The sequence below is a fragment of the Diabrotica virgifera genome, chromosome 8, assembly GCF_917563875.1.
Source record: "Diabrotica virgifera virgifera chromosome 8, PGI_DIABVI_V3a".
Lineage (NCBI taxonomy): Eukaryota > Metazoa > Arthropoda > Insecta > Coleoptera > Chrysomelidae > Diabrotica > Diabrotica virgifera.
Genome location: NC_065450.1, coordinates 52,475,802 through 52,493,398, shown reverse-complemented (window position 1 = coordinate 52,493,398; position 17,597 = coordinate 52,475,802).

The following is a 17,597-nucleotide window of genomic DNA, read 5'->3' as shown; positions in this document are numbered from 1 at the left end:
TCATGAAAATTGGTGAGTAGTTAGAGGATACCTCAAGGAACAAACGTGACATGATGCCAACTTGCGCTTTTACCCTGGGGGTGGATGCCGCCTTTTCTCGGGGGTGAAAATTATTTTTTCTACCATCACTTGATAAAGAAGAATTTTTCGCTTGTCAATGGCAACGAAAAGTCGCTTTATCGCTCTAGCGCGTAAAGTTTGATTTTACGTCGTCTGTAGCAACCATACAATACAAACACATTGAACATTCAAACTGAAAGATATAAAAGTTAATGTTATGACATTTTAATGACAGATATACAATAGTTACAATAAAGTTAATGATTTAAAAATAGTTTCATTTTATTAAGTGATTGTAGAAAAAAATGTTGTATGTATTACAAGAGCAAAGTGACATTATTGCTTTCGAGTAATTACCGCTCCGCTACGCGTCGAGCGGTAACTCTTACTCTCAAGCAATAATGTATCATTTTTCGCTCTTAATACATAAATAACTATTATTAAAAATAGGCCAATAAATCGATAGACGGACAAATTCTAAGAAATGTTATTAAAATCAATCAATATCTTTTGAGTAAAGATCAAATATTTTAATTTGTCGTGAATAAAATGCATGTTTGAAAGCGATTTTTCATAAATAACTCAAAAACTTTAAGTTTTTACAAAAAAGTTATCATTACTAAAATTGAAGCTAATAAAAAGTCGAATAAATTTTTTACTTGAAAAACTAGTGGGGTCAATGAAGGTTTTCACCTCCGATTTCGTTGAACCTCCATCGATTTTCATGAAAATTGGTAAATATGTAGAGGATACCTCAAGAAACAAAGGTGACATGGTGCCAACTTGCGCTTTTACCCGGGGGGGGGGATGGCACCCCTTCTCGGGGGTGGAAATTATTTTATTAAAAATAATACCACTAATCGATAGAGGGACAAATTATAAGTAAAATTTGTTATATAAAGTTATTCCCATAAATCAATAGTTTTTGAGTTATTAAAGATCAAAAGTTTTGATTTTTCCTGAAAAAAATCCATGTTTTAAAGCAGTTTTTCATACATAACTCAAAAACCATAAGTTTCTTCAAAAAAACTGTTATTACCAAAATCGAAGATAATATAAAAATAAATGAGCTCCTTATTCGAAAAATCCTTTATTACATATATACAAAGTGCAATTGAATGTATATTTTTTTCCGCGAGTACTCAAATCTTAGTATTCAAGCTTAAATAACAGGAAAACGATGCTCTTTGTTAAATATAGATATTAAACATTTTAATAAAGTACTTAAAGGTAACTATCAAAAAGCTATATAAGAAGTCGATAGCATCAAAATTAAGCAAGTTATGATGGAAATAAGAGGACCCTTTCAGATTTTTTAGGGAAGAATGAAAAATGAAACATACCTACGTCATTTCCACAAAAATTAAAATTTATAGTAAGCCATTTAAAACTTTATTTATTTTAACATGAGTAATAACTTCAACAATTTTGACCGGTTTAGAATGCATATTTTTGAAAAAAAAATACGATTAAAAAAAATTAGAATTTTTCAAATTTTCGTGAGTTTCATTTTCTTTTGATAATAACTCCAAAAATACTCTATATACTTAAAAATTGGTAGAGAATAAAATTTTAGTTTTAACTTTATTTAAGCTTCTTCTTTTTTTAATATTTTTTCACGACAAAAAATAACTGAGATAGAAACATTTCACCTTGTACTTAAAAAAAAATAAAGGATTTAGAAAATTATGTTTAATACAGTGTTATAGACCTTTTACTTAGCTTTGTAATGGTTTTTGGATAATATCTAATATTTCAAAAATTAACGGAGTTATTAAAAAAAAACCAATAACATTTTCTTTAAAAAAATTTTATAGCGGAGATTTTGTATGTATACAGGTTGTGGGAAGTCCAATTAGTCGTTTGTTGTAGGAGATACGAAAAAAGTTTATTTAGGTGAGATTGGGGCATAGATAATATCAGAATTTAAATACATTTCCAAATATACAGGGCCACCCATATTGACAGGGTGAAACAAAATTATCTTTTGTTTAATGGAACACCCTGTATATTTTTACATTTTTGGATTCTCCTCTATGTTTTATTTCTTAAAATATCAGGTTTTGTGATGTTATACGAAGTAGTTTAAAAGATAATTACGTTTTTTTTCAAATTTCATAGCAATATTCACCCCCTGTATAATTGTAGTGATTTGACATCAGAAAATCAATTTATGTTCAAGTGATTTTTAATATAGTCTATTATTGTTAAAAATTATTAATGTAGCAAAACGTTTAATTTTAGCTAATACAGGGTTGGTCGAATCTGAATGAGTGTTTTCTCAAAGTTTGAGAGTATGAGTTTTTTCAAACGGAGCAGCCTGTAATGCCTGTAATGAGCATTATAATGAAATGCTATTGTATGGCACTTTATTATTTCCCACCCTGCCAGTGAGAACTGAATTTATTTTTGAAATCCCCAACTTTATATCTTTAATTATTTTAAATATTGTAAACGATTAAAAAACAATCAAATTAAATTGAAATGAATAACCAGTGTATATCTTACACATTTACTTCATATTTAAGCCTGTACCATAACATTCCACAGATTATTATACGTGTATAGCAACGACATACCATGAATGTGAATTCATACTTGAGAAATGTCCTATATCCAGTCTCACAAAAAAAACGGAGTCCTCAAACATAATATATATGCAGACAAAATCAGCCAAAGCGATTTGCGATATCTAATGAAAGGTATGTTCCGTTTGTTTGTAGAATTATATTTAATTAGATTTGCTTTAATTACTAAAATAAATAAATTTTCAATTATATTTTATGTATTTGTGGAAAAGGAGACCTAGCATTAGCGGCCACATTTCTATAACGGCCAATTGTTTTCTATTTTTAGTGGCCGTTATTGACAGGTTTTACTGTACCAATAATATTTTATTAAATTATGAAACATTATTTATATAAAAAATTTATAAACTTGATAAAAGAAAGTTTGCTTAGAATTTACTCCTCTATCTAATTATGGGGTTATTTTTCCCCACATCCACCCCCAGGATAGAAGCGCAAGTTGATACCACATCATTTTTGTTTCTTGAGGTATCCTCTAACTACTTACCAATTTTCATGAAAATTGATGGAGGTTAAACGAAATTAGGGGTGAAAACCTTCAGTGACTGCCTTTTTGGAAATATAAAGGAATAATTTTTTTCGTGATTGTCGATTTGCTAATATTCTGATTTTTGGTTGCTATAAGGTTTGAAAAATTAATAAAAATTATAAATCATGCACATAAATGTAAAAAAATATTTATTTTACTTAATTAAACGAGATTGCTTGAGCCAGAATGCTGAAATCTGCATTTTTATCATTAAAAAAAAGGTGGATTTCACCCTTAAAATGCAGAAAGCGCAACTTGGTGCCATATCACTTTTGTTTTTTGAGGTATCCTCTAACTACTCAACAATTTTCATGAAAATCGATGAAGGTTCAAAGAAATCGTGGGTGAAAACATTTAGTGACTACACTTTCAGAAATATACAAGAATAAGGTTTTCGTGATTTTCGACTTGTTAATTTTCGGATTTTTGGTTTGAAAAATTAAAAAAAAATGTAATTCATGCACATAAATATAAAAAAAATATTTATTTTTCTTAATTAAACGAGATTACTTGCGCCATAATGCGGAAATCTGCATTTTGTACAATTTCAAAAATTAGGGGTGTATTGCACCCCTAAAATGCAAAAGCGCAAGTTGATGCTATATAACTTTTATTGTTTGAGGTATCCTCTAACTATTTACCGATTGTCATGAAAATCGATGAAGGTTCAACGAGATAGGAAGTGAAAACTTACAGTGACACTGCACTTTCAGAAATCTAAAAAATAATTTTTAAAAAAGGGGTGTATTTCACCCCTAAAATGCAAAAAGCGCAAGTTGGCACTATATCACCTTTGTTCCTTGAGGTATCCCTTAACCACTCACCAATTTTTATGAAAATCGATGGAGGTTCAATGAAATCTGAGGTAATAACTCATATCTACCTTCATTGACTCCACTAAACCTTTTCATATTAATTCAAAGTAATAGGTAATTGAATGTATATTTTTTTCGGTGATTACTCAAACCTAAGTATTCAAGCTTAAATAACTGGAAACCGATGCATTTTATATAAAATACTTAATGACAACTTGTCGAAGTACTTAGAAATACCTATAAAACTAGTTCCAAAGAAAGTTGATAGCATCAAAATTAAGTAAGATATGATAAAAATAAGAGGACCCTTTCGAATTTTTAGAAAAACGTGAAAAATAAAACATTTCGTTACGACATTTCCACAAAAGAACAAAATTTATAGTAATCCCTATAAGACTTTCTTTATTTTAGCATAAGTAATTACCTAACTCAAAAGTTTTCACCGATTTAGAATGCATATTTTTGAAACAAAAAATATGATTTATTAAATTAAAATTTTTCAATATCTTCGTTAATTTCAGTTTCTTTTGACAATTACTCCAAAAATACTCGATATACCTAGGAAAAAAATGGTACAGACCAAAATTTTAGTTTTTTTTTTGCAAAGATTATGCTTCTTTTATTATTTTTGTAGGATGAAAAATAACCGAGATAAAAAGGTTTATAGCCTACATTTTACTGCGGGGACCATATTACCGGGTCCCTTTAACATTTTATCTTTTAAAAATAAGAGATTAAAAAGATTAAATTTAATACGATGTTATAGTCCTGCAAATTATCTTTCAATGGTTTTCGGATAATCCTGATATCAGAAAAATTAACGGAGTTATTCTAAAAAACATCCAATAATATTTTTTTGGAAAAAGTTTTGAAGCACACATTTTGAAAAAATTTTTGAGCATAAATTTTGATGCTATCATCTCCTTCTGGAACTCATTTGATAGGTACTTATGAGTACTTTAACAAGTGTTTCCTAAGTATATTTTATAAAATGCATCGTTTTCCCGTTATTTAAGTTTGAATACTAGCCGAAAAAAAAATATACATTCAATTACCTATAACTCGCTTTGGTTTATATTAAAAGGTTTTTCAAGTAAGAATATCATTCGATTTTTTATTAGCTTCAATTTTGGTAATAACTCAAAAAGTATTGGTTTATTTTAATAAGTTGATATAACAAATTTGGCTAAGTCCAGGTTTACGGTGAAGCGGTGAGCGTTGAGTAAAGCGGTACGAGGCACGTAGATAGAGGTGCGGAAGTTGTAACTAAGCGGTAAGCAATTTATAGTGAAGCGGCGAGGACCGTGTCGAGAAGTGCGCGAATTGTTTAAAAATTATGTTTTACTAAACATAATTTATTTACACATTAAAATGATATTCACAACTTGTCCCCAACCATTTTCCACAATTTCTATAACACGAATCTGTTTCTGTTGTTCTTATTCTTCTGATCCCATAAAGATCGACGAATGTAAACGGTACTTTTTAACGCATCAGCAGCTAACATATTAACGATAAACAATATTTTATTTGTATAAACACAATAATATAATAATATAATAATAATGGAGTATATTCGTAGCAAATAAATTGTACATAACAAAATAAACTCAGTTTCTCACTGAAGTTGTAGGTACATCTTCTGTGTGAGAGTTAAATTTTGATTGTATTAAACACTAATTAATTTTAAAATTTACAAAAAGGAATCAAATAAATAAAGCATTTTTCGTTCATTGGTCTCCAAATTTGGGCTCCTCTTCTTACCAATTTAGTTACTTTTAGATGTTGTTTATCGGACCTACGAAAATATCTCATAAAATTCAGGAAAGCGTGGTAAAACATTTCCTATGGGACTCTTCTGGCGGGACTTCGTTTTCTAAGAAAATTATCATTACTTTTTCAATGTTTTTATCTATTTTTACAATAATTTTTACAATTTAAATATTTCTTTGTGACATTTCAAAAAAAAATTTATTTTTTATTTTTTTTATTTTTTTTTATTTTTTATTATTTTTTATTTTTTTTTATTTTTTTTTATTTTTTATTTTTTTTTTATTTTTGAGAGAAACAAGATTGGGAGGTCAAGACAAAATAACCTGATAGTTGGCGTAAAACTGCAAGTTGGCACCATGTCACTTTTGTTTCTTTAGGTATAGTCTAAACACCCATTAATTTTCATGATTATTTCATTCATAGAGATTCTGGCCAATAGAAAGCTACAGAAATAAAAATTAGAGCGATTATTTTTTAGTGATTTTAACTTCTAATCGTATAGTAAGATATTTGATCACGTGTTTAATTCTGTCCAATCAGATTAAAATTATACTGAGAATTATCTACTATAGAAAATTACCGATAGAATTTTTTTAAGTAGATTGTTTCTGTTTAATGGCAACCAGTTTCCTAGTTTTGACAACTGTCACATTTAAGAAAATATCCATAATATACGTATTAAAAAATATTCTTACGAATATCACACGACAGTAAGAATAAATAAGAAAATAATGCTTCATTTTTACTCAAATTTGTTGTCATTGGGCAATAGCCACTCGAGCCCTGCGGGCTCTCTTGTCTATTGCCAGACAACAAATTTTTGAAAAACTGTCGCATTATTTTCAATTTATTTTCTCACTGTCTTGTGATATTATACCCGATAATTTTTGATAATTTCCCGTCGTCAAGTATTTTACGTCAGATGCCCTTCGTTGCTACGTAAAAATACATTCAGTGACATTAATGACAATTAATGTTTTACAACTTGTCACAGAGAACATCAAGAACAGGTTTAGTAAAAATTCAGGCGAAGATATCAATATAATATTAGTTAAAATGATTTAAAAAGATAGTTTTATTCATGAAATAATCTTACCGAATTACTCTCGAGCTCTGAAATTATCGATTTGTTTTGCCTTCGTGACACCATGACATAATTTCACTCCCCTTCGGGTCGGGAAATTAAAACTGTCAAAGTGTCACTCGGGATACAAATCGATAATTTAAGAGCTCTCGTGTAATTACTACTGATTATTTCATTCACAGAGATTCAGACCAATAGAAACCTACAAGAATAAAAAATACAACGATTATTTTTTGATGATTTTAACTTCCAATCGTATAGTAAGATATTTGATCACGTGTTTAATTCTGTCCAATCAGATTAAAATTATACTGAGAATTATCTACTGTAGAAAATTACCAATAGAATTTTTTTAAGTAGATTGTTTCTGTTTCATGGCAACCAGTTTCCTAGTTTTGACAACTGTCACATTTAATAAAATATCCATAATATACGTATTAAAAAATAATCTTATACAGGGTGAGTCATGAGGAACTGTACATACTCCTACCTCGTATAGAGGCCCCTAAGGGGAATAACAAATGACCATTAAAAAGTGTCTGCTCCCATTGTTTAATAATATACAGGGCGAGTTTCGCATTTTGACAGAAAGTTTTATTCGTCATAATTTTTGAACGGTCAGATCGATGTGTCTCTTATTTTGGTCAATCGTTACACTATTGTCACCTAATCAACTGATTTATTCAAACTAGAAAAAAATCAGGTCCGGCTTTAAAAAATTAGTTCGTTTTGGTCTTAGAAAAAATTTCACCCTGTATAAACTTTTTGAAAACTCTAATATGAATTTTACAAATTAGACAAATAGGCAATTAAAATAACATATTTATTTTTTTCCGCACACGATTGCTTAATTTTTTATAAAAAAATCAAATTTGATTATGAATTAAAAGTTTGGTAAAGTGAACCATAGATTTAACAAAATTAACTTTTATTACCAAAATTAATTTTTTTTGAACAAATATTTAATTTATGTTACCACCAATTAACTGATTTATTCAAACAAGAAAAAAATCAGGACCGGATTTAAAAAATAAATTCGTTTTGGTCTTAGAAAAAATTTCACCCTGTATACGCTTTTTGAAAACTGTAATATGATTTTTACAAATTAGACAAATAGGCAATTTAAATGGCATATTTATTTTTTTCCCTACACGATTACTTAATTTTTTATAAAAAAAATCAAATTTGACTATGAATAATTAAAAGTTTGGTAAAGTGAACCATAGATTAAAATAAAAATAACTTTTACTACAAAAATGAATTTTTTTTGAACAAATATTTAATTTATGTTATCACCCAATCAACTGATTTATTCAAACAAGAAAAAAATCAGGCCCGGATTTAAAAAATTATTTTTTTTGGGTCTTAGGAAAAATTTCACCTTGTATACGTTTTTTGAAAACTAATATGAATTTTACAAATAAGACAAGTGGGCAATTAAAATGGCATATTTATTTTTTCCCCACACGATTACTTATTTTTTTATTAAAAAATCAAATTTGACTATGCATAAAAAGTTTGGCAAAGTTTTTGCATAGATTTAAAAAAATTAACTTTTTTTACAAAAATTAATTTACAAAAACAACGTTTTTCTTAAAATTAAAAGTTTTACCATTTTTTTTTTCTATAACACGTCTACATCTAAAACTTCCCATAACACTTCTTTTGGACTCTATAGTTTAACATAGACGTGATCAAATTGATAAATTTTAAATTTTTCCACCCAATTTTTGCGATTTACAAGTTTGCAACTTTTACAAGAAGAATACTGAAAGTCTACAACAATTTTCATAGTCTTCACAATGGTAAGAGGTATGTGCTGTAAAAATTTTAGAAAAAAAATATTAAAATGGAAGAGAGTTGTAGCGAGTTAAACCGTGAGTTCATTTTTTTTTTTTCATTTTTAGGTTTAAATTCCGATTTTGACAAATCTGATTTTTTAATAAAAAATTAAGTAATCGTGTGGGGAAAAAAATAAATATGCCATTTTAATTGCCTATTTGTCTTATTTGTAAAATTCATATTAGAGTTTTCAAAAAGCGTATACAGGGTGAAATTTTTTCTAAGACCAAAATGAACTAATTTTTTAAATCCGGACCTGATTTTTCTCTAGTTTGAATAAATCAGTTGATTGGATGGTAACATAAATTACTTATTTGTGCAAAAAAAATTATTTTTTTAATAAAAGTTATTTTTTTTAAATACATGGTTCACTTTACCAAACTTTTAATTCATACTGAAAGATTTTTTTATAAAAAATTAAGTAATCGTGTGCGGAAAAAAATTAATATGCCATTTTAATTGCCTATTTGTCTAATTTGTAAAATTCATATTAGAGTTTTCAAAAAGCGTATACAGGGTGAAATTTTTTCTAAGACCCAAACGAACTAATTTTTTTAAAGCCGGACCTGATTTTTTTCTAGTTTGAATAAATTAGTTGATTAGGTGGTAATAGTGTAACGATTGGCCAAAATAAGAGACACATCGATCTGACCGTTCAAAAATTATGACGAATACAAATTTCTGTCAAAATGCGAAACTCGCCCTGTATATTATTAAACAATGGGAGCAGACACTTTTTAATGGTCCTTTGTTATTCCCCATAGGAGCCTCTATACGAGGTAGGAGTATGTACAGTTCCTCATGACTCACCCTGTATATAGTCGAATATAGTCGGAGAGATAGAAGCGGATTTTGTGCGTGATAAGTAATATGGAAAAACTATACGGGGATATGTTGAATTAGTTGTGTACATGACTTTCACCAACAGCCGGAAACCAGAGTGGGGGCCGAGGGTAGTTATAAGCTCTCAAAGTAGCGGTTTTTATTATTTTTTTGTGACGCTCCTGATCGAGATTTTGTGCACCAAAATTTGGGAATAAGTAGGTCATGACGTAACTAAGTAAAATCTCTAGGCGCGGAACGCTGCGTGTCCGACAAAGGGGTGGGGGTAGGGGTGAATATAAAAAATATAAAGGGTTTTTGCGACGTTCGTGATTGAGATAGTGGACCAAAATTTGGGAATAAGTAGTCCGTGACATTACTAAGTAAAATCCCCAGAGCATGAAACCAGAGTGGAGGACGAGGGTAGTTATAAGGGGTCAAATTCGCCGTTTTTATTATTTTTGTTTGTGACGCTCATGATTGAGATAGTGCACCAAAATTTGGGAATAAGTAGGTCATGACGTAACTAAGTAAAATCTCCAGAGGGGGCACGCTGCGTGGCCGACAAAGGGATGGGGCGGGGGTGAATAAAAAAAATATAAGGGGTTTTTTGCGACGTTCATGATTGAGAGAGTGCACCAAAATTTGAGAATATATAGACCATTACATAACTAAGTAAAATCCTTAGAGCCAGGAACCCGAGGTGGGGGACAAGGATAGTTATAAGGGGTCAAAGTCGCCGTTTTTATTATTTTTTTTGTGACGCTCATGATCGAGATAGTGCACCAAAATTTGGGAATAAATAGGTCATGAGGTAATTAAATATAATCTCCAGGGGTGGAACGCTACGTGGCCGATAAAGGGGTGGGGGTTGCTGTGAATATAAAAAATATAAGGGTTTTTTTGCGACGTTCTAGATTGAGATAGTGCACCAAAATTTGGAAATGTAGACCATGACTTAGCTAATAAAATCCCTAGAGCCGGAAACCAGAGTTGGGAATGAGGGTTGTTTTAAGGGGTCAAAGTCGCAGTGTGTATTATTTTTTTTTTGTGACCTGGCACAACATTTGTCCCCCACGCAACGTTCCGCCCCTGGAGCCCTGGAGATTGTACTTAGTAATGTCACGATCTACTTATTCCCAAATTTTGGTGCACTATCTCGATCACGAACGGCAAAAAAACCACCATATATTTTTATAATCACCCCTGCCTACCACCCCTTTGTACCCCAAGCAGCGTTCCGCCCCTGGAGATTTTAATTAGTTACGTCATGACCTACTTACTCCCAAATTTTGGTGCACTATCTCCATCATGAGCGCCACAAAAAAAAATAATAAAAACCGCAAATATTACCCCTTATAACTACCCTCGTCAGCCACTCTGGTTTCTGCCTCTGGAGACATTACTTAGTTATGTCATGGTCTACTTATTCCCAAATTTTGGTGCACTATCTCAATCACGAACGTCGCAAAAAACCCCTTATATTTTTTATGTTCATCCCTGCCCCTCCCCTTTGTCGCCCACGCAGCGTTCCACTCCTGGAGATTTTACTTAGTTACGTCATGACCTACTTATTCCCAAATTTTGGTGCACTTGATCAGGAGCGTCACAAAAAAATAATAAAAAACGGGACTTTGACCCCTTATAACTACCTTCCTCCCCCACTCTGGTTTCCGGCTCTGGGGATTTTACTTACTTATGTCATGGTCTACTTATACCTAAATTTTGGTCCACTATCTCAATCAAGAACGTCGCAAAAAGCCCCTTATATTTTTTATATTCACCCCTACCCCCACCCCTTTGTCGGCCACGCAGTGTTGCGCCCCTAGAGATTTTACTTAGGTACGTCATGACCTACTTATTCCCAAATTTTGGTGCACTATCTCTATCGTGAGCTTCGGCCCCCACTCTGGTTTCCAGCCGTTGGTGAAAGTCATGTACACAACTAATTCAACATATCCACGTATAGTTTTTCCATATTACTTATCACGCACAAAATCCGCTCCCAGCTCTTAGACTAATATCACACGACAGTAAGAATAAATAAGAAAATAATGCTTCATTTTTACTCAAATTTGTTGTCATTGGGCAATAGCCACTCAAGCCCTGCGGGCTCTCGTGTCTATTGCCAGACAACAAATTTTCGAAAAACTGTCGCATTATTTTCAATTTATTCTCACTCTCTTGTGATATTATACCCGATAATTTTTGATAATTTATCGTCGTTAAGTATTTTACGTCAGATGCCCTTCCTTGCTACGCAAAAATATACATTCAGTGACATTAATGACAATTAATGTTTTACAACTTGTTACAGAGAACACCAAGAAACAGGTTTAGCAAATATTCAGGTGAAAATATCAATAAAATAAGTTAAAATGATTTAAAAAGACAGTTTTATTCATGAAATGATCTTACCGAATTAATAATCTTACCCTTTTGGCCTCGTGACACTTTGACATAATTTCACTCCCCTTCGGTTCGTGAAATTAAAACTGTCAAAGTGTCACTCGTGTTACAAATCGATAATTTTATAGCTCTCGTGTAATTACTATTGAAAATTGGTTGAGATTCACCAAAATCGGAGGTTATAGTTGATTTTTACTTTCATTCACTGCAGTATTTACATTCCGTTGATATTGGTGTCGCTGCTGTTTCCTTCTCTTTCTAACTACATATGTGTCACTTCCTCGGCTTTACGATGCGTTTGTTTCTTACACTGCGGTGCATTCATAGAAGTTACATGATTATGAATTACAAGAAACCAAAGAAAAGAATGCCGATTTGTCTATATTGTCCATTAAAATGTTGAAGAACGAGGACGTCGTGAGCATTCACTAGAATCGTATATGTTAATTAGGATTTCTTGCTTCAAAGATTCCTATTAAACTCTATCATTTCCTGTTTTGAAATTTATTTCGATAATGATATGAGGTGATATATGTATACAGGGTGAGGCAAATAAAGGGCCTATTAGAAATATCTCGAGAACTAAAGGCAGCAGAATCATGAAAATTGAAATAAAGGGATTGCTTATAACTTCGTTTTTTTAAATGGGACACCCTGTATATTTTTACATTTTTGGATTCTCTTCGATGTCTTCTTTCTTAAAATATGAGGTTCTGTAATATTATACAGGGTATTTTAAAAGATAATTACGTTTTTTATTAATTTCGTAGCAAAATTAACACCCTGTAGAATTGTAGTAGTTTGACATCTAAAACTCTACTTACGTTCAAATGATTTTTAATATACTCTACTATTGTTAAGAATCATTAGTATAGCTAAATTTTTAATTTTAGTATACAGGGTTGGTCGAAACTCGGAATGAGTATTTTCTGAGTTTTCTTAAATGGAACACCCTGTATTTTAGTATTGTAATGAAATGATATTTTATGGTACTTTTTTATTTCTTAAGCATTCCCTATACCTAACTACTTTAATTTGTGCTTAATTGTTAATCGCACCAACAATCTTAACTAAGTAGGTATTTCGATAGCTAAACCATTATTGGTAATTTTAAGGACCAGTCTGGATTAATATGTATTTATTTCTAAAAAAATATTTGGGATTGAGTATTTTCACGGCCAACCTAATAAAATTTTACGTATTTTTTGTTGCAATTAATGTTTAGCTTGAATCACCAATAACCCACAAATTAAAGCAGTTAGGTATAGGGAATGCTTAAGAAATAAAAAATTACTATAAAATATCATTTCACTACAATACAAAAATACAGGGTGTTCCATTTAAGAAAACTCAGAAAATACTCATTCCGAGTTTCGACCAACCCTGTATACTAAAATTAAAAATTTAGCTATACTAATGATTCTTAACAATAGTAGAGTATATTAAAAATCATTTGAACGTAAGTAGAGTTTTAGATGTCAAACTACTACAATCTACAGGGTGTGAATGTTGCTACGAAATTAATAAAAAAACGTAATTATCTTTTAAAATACCCTGTATAATATTACAAAACCTTATGTTTTAAGAAAGAAGACATCGAAGAGAATCCAAAAATGTAAAAATATACAGGGTGTCTTATTTAAAAAAACGAAGTGATAAGCAACTTCCGGTATAACCGGAAGTTGCAAAGCGATGAAAATATTTTCATTTAATAGATCATCCTTCAAATTCCAATTTTCATGATTCTGTTGCCTTTAGTTCTCGAGATATTTCTAATAGGCCAGTTATCTGCCTCACCCTATATAGTTTCATAATTAAGACGAAAAGAAAATTTTGCTTTATTAACCATATGAGAAGTGTAGGATAGAGAAAGCAAGATCTGCATTTCAAAAAATGGCAAAGTTGTTCAAATGTCATGATTTGTCGATACCCATAAAAGTCAGATTACTACGATGTTATATATTTCCTATACTGTTGTACGGAGTTGAGTCGTGGACTCTCACAGACGCCACCTGCAAGAAAATTGAGGCTTTTGAGATGTGGCTTTATCGTCGAATCCTGAAGATATCTTATACCGACCACATTACTAATGAGGGTGTTTTGCTGAGAATGAAAAAAGAAAAAGAGCTGTTAATCAAAATAAAAACAGCCAAAATCGAATACCTCGGTCACATCATGAGGAACAGTGAGAGATATGGACTGCTGCAACTGGTCTTGCAGGGAAAAGTAGAGGGAAAGCGAGGACCAGGAAGGCGAAGGATTTCCTGGCTGAAAAATCTACGAACGTGGTTCAACACAACCACTACAAATCTTTTCAGAGCAGCAGTGTGCAAAGTGCAGATTGCCATGATGGTCGCCAACATCCGAAACGGATAGGCACTACAAGAAGAAGAAGAACCATATGAGATGAAAACCAATCATAAATTCTTCAAAAGTTAATTAAGAAATGTTTTGGAACGGCCATCACGAATTTTAATGGTGGGGTTTGGAAAAGTATTTACTATTTGTGTATATATCCTGTTTCATTATTCTTACTATTGAATATATGAAATTATTTAATAACCAAAAGTCCGAAGGAGTATAGGAAGGCCAATGAAGAGAGATGGAGTGACAACCTGGATATCTGATAAGGAGGCACACGAAGAAGGAACAGGCGTGAGCCTATTAAGGAAGCAGAAAGAAGAGAAGAAGAACGTTATTTAAAAAAGCTAATTGCATATTTTTAAATTCCCACAAATTGGCATATTGATGTTGGTCAAGTTCATAGAGTCAGGTGTCATTAACTGCCTACACATCTCAAAACGCTTTTAATTGATCAAAGTTTTTGAATCCGTATCTAAATTATTGCATTCTAATAGTGCAATGCATACTCAATACAATAGCTTTAATTTATTACAGCACTACTTACGTGGTGCTCCGAGACCACCAAGTAAGAGGTTTCGTGAGCTTATTTGTCCCTATGAAACAAGCAGATCTTCACAATACAATGTTCGCCACATTGTTCGCACATCTCCAGTTTAACCTGGAAGAGTCCGTCCTTAGCCGACGCGATGTCAAACGACACGCGCTACGCCGATTTTCCACCTACCAATGGGCTTAGATTCGAAATCTCTACCCGCCTATTACCATATTTGTATCAGGGGTAAGTGATTTTATTTGTACATCTGATAATTTATGAATTATGCCAAATTATGTCTTTCATATTTACAACTATATTTTTATTTTATCGTTTGCTATTTTAGTTAATTAACCAGGTAATTTCAATACTTTCTACTTTATTCACATTCTGGGGACATAATAATACAAAAAATAGTATTATCTAGCTGCCTCGAAAAGTATTTAAATATGAAATAGGGATGAGAAAAACCTACCCGTTATAACCTAAAGCCGGTTTTTTTACTTCGCAACATCCGGTTTTACCGGTTGTTTTTTGTCCAAACTATAACCGGTTTTTCTTTTTAAAGTAATAACCGGGGAAAAATCGGATAAGTTATTATAAAAAATATTATTTGTTTTAAATTCATCAATATTCTTCATATGTTTAGTGTTTATATTCGTTAATGTAACTCACTAAAATAGTTATATTTAAGAAATGTGATAGGCTGAATTGGCCATTTTGATGATATTGAGAATAAGCACGTCTTGTTTGGTGAATTGGGGAATTCTATTAAAAATAAATATAATAATATAATGTGTAGTCATAGTTAGTTGTAATGTTGTTCTGAAGCTATTTGTTAAGTTAAGGAAAAAACCTCGTGATACTATCCCGACATCGTAAGTATTTGGTCTTACATTTAATTTACTTTCAAATAACTAATACCAAATTCTGATTTTAATATGTTTAAATTATAAATAATAATAACAATACTACAGATATATACAATAAGTAATACTAAAATATAAAATCTGTACTAACTCGATATGTTATATATAAAATTAATTAATAGACCGGGCAGTATCGTCGCCCCCGCTAGCGAAATTATTCCGATTCGATTTTTTTGCACAAACTTACTCAAAAAGAGGTCCTTATAACATATCCACAGGGTGCCGGGCGGTGCCGTGGTCGAAACATTGTTACAATTTTTTTAAACAAGTTCACAAAAATAATTTTTTCATTTCGAACAATTTTTTTTAGATATTTTGGGTCATTCTGAGCAAAAAAGGTTTCTTGTCATTTTTCTCTAAAATCGATTGTTATCGAGTTATATACGATTAAAAATTTGAAAAATGCGAAAATGGCCTTCAAGGCTTCATAACTCGATTAAAAATTATTATTATGAAATTCAAAAAATGACCAAATCAAATTTCGAACCCCTTCTTCAAGGTTGTGAAGAGATTTTTGGCATTATTTTATTACAAAGCTACTATTTTTAATTATTAACAATTAGCGCTATAGTCCAACTGTATCGTCGCCCCCGTTAGCGAAACTAATTCGATTAGATTTTTTGCACAAACTTATAGTCGAAAAATTGTTTAAACAATTTTTTTAAACAAATTCACAAAAATAATTTTTTCATTGCCAACGATTTTTTTTTAGATAATTTGGGTTGTTGTTCTGAAGCTATTTTTTTGTGACATTTTTATAATCAACTGTTTTTAATGGGAAATAAGCCACAATTTTACCAAAAAAATGATTTTATTAACGTTTCGAAGTTTCGACAGCCAAGTCGAAAAAAAAACATCCAACTTGGGCGTCGAAACGTTAATAAAATCAACGACACCCGACCTGAGCGTCGAAACGTTAATAAAATAATTTTTCTGCTAAAATTGTGGCTTATTTCCCATTGAACGTAGTTGATTATAATTTGGGGTATTCTGAGCAAAAAAGGTCTCTTGGGATTTTTCTCTAAAATTGATTGTTGCCGAGTTATACATATAACTATTTTCGCATTTTTTAAATTTTAAATCGCGTATAACTCGACAACAATCAATTTTAAAGAAAAATCACAAGAGACCTTTTTTGCTCAGAATATACCAGATTATCTTACAAAAATTTGTTCGAAGTGAATTATTTTTGTGAATTTGCTTAAAAAAATTGTTTAAATAATTTTTCGACCACGGCACCGCCAGCCACCCTGTGGATATGTTATAAGGACCTTTTTTTGAGTAAGTTTGTGCAAAAACATCGAATTGGAATAATTTCACTAACGGGGGCGACGATATATCCTGGACTATTGCGCTAATTGTTAATCATTAAAAATAGTAGGTTTGTAATAAAATAATGCCAAAAATCTATTCAGGACCTTGAAGAAGGGGTTCGATATTTGATTTGGTCATTTTTTGAATTTCATAATAATAATTTTTAATCGAGTTATTAAGCCCTGAAAATAGCCATTTTCGCATTTTTCCAATTTTTAATCGCATATCACTCGACAATAATCAATTTTAGAAAAAAATGACAAGAGACCTTTTTTGCTCAGAATGGCCCAAATTTTCTAAAAAAAATCGTTCGAAATGAAAAAATTATTTTTGTGAATTTGGTTAAAAAAATTGTTTAAACGATTTGTCGACCACGGCACTGCCCGGCACCCTGTGGATATGTTATAAGGACCTTATTTTGAGTAAGTTTGTGCAATAAAATCGAATCGGAATAATTTCGCTAGCGGGGGCGACGATACTGTCCAGTCTATAAATATAATTAATAAAATCTGTTTTTGGTAAAATTGTGGCTTATT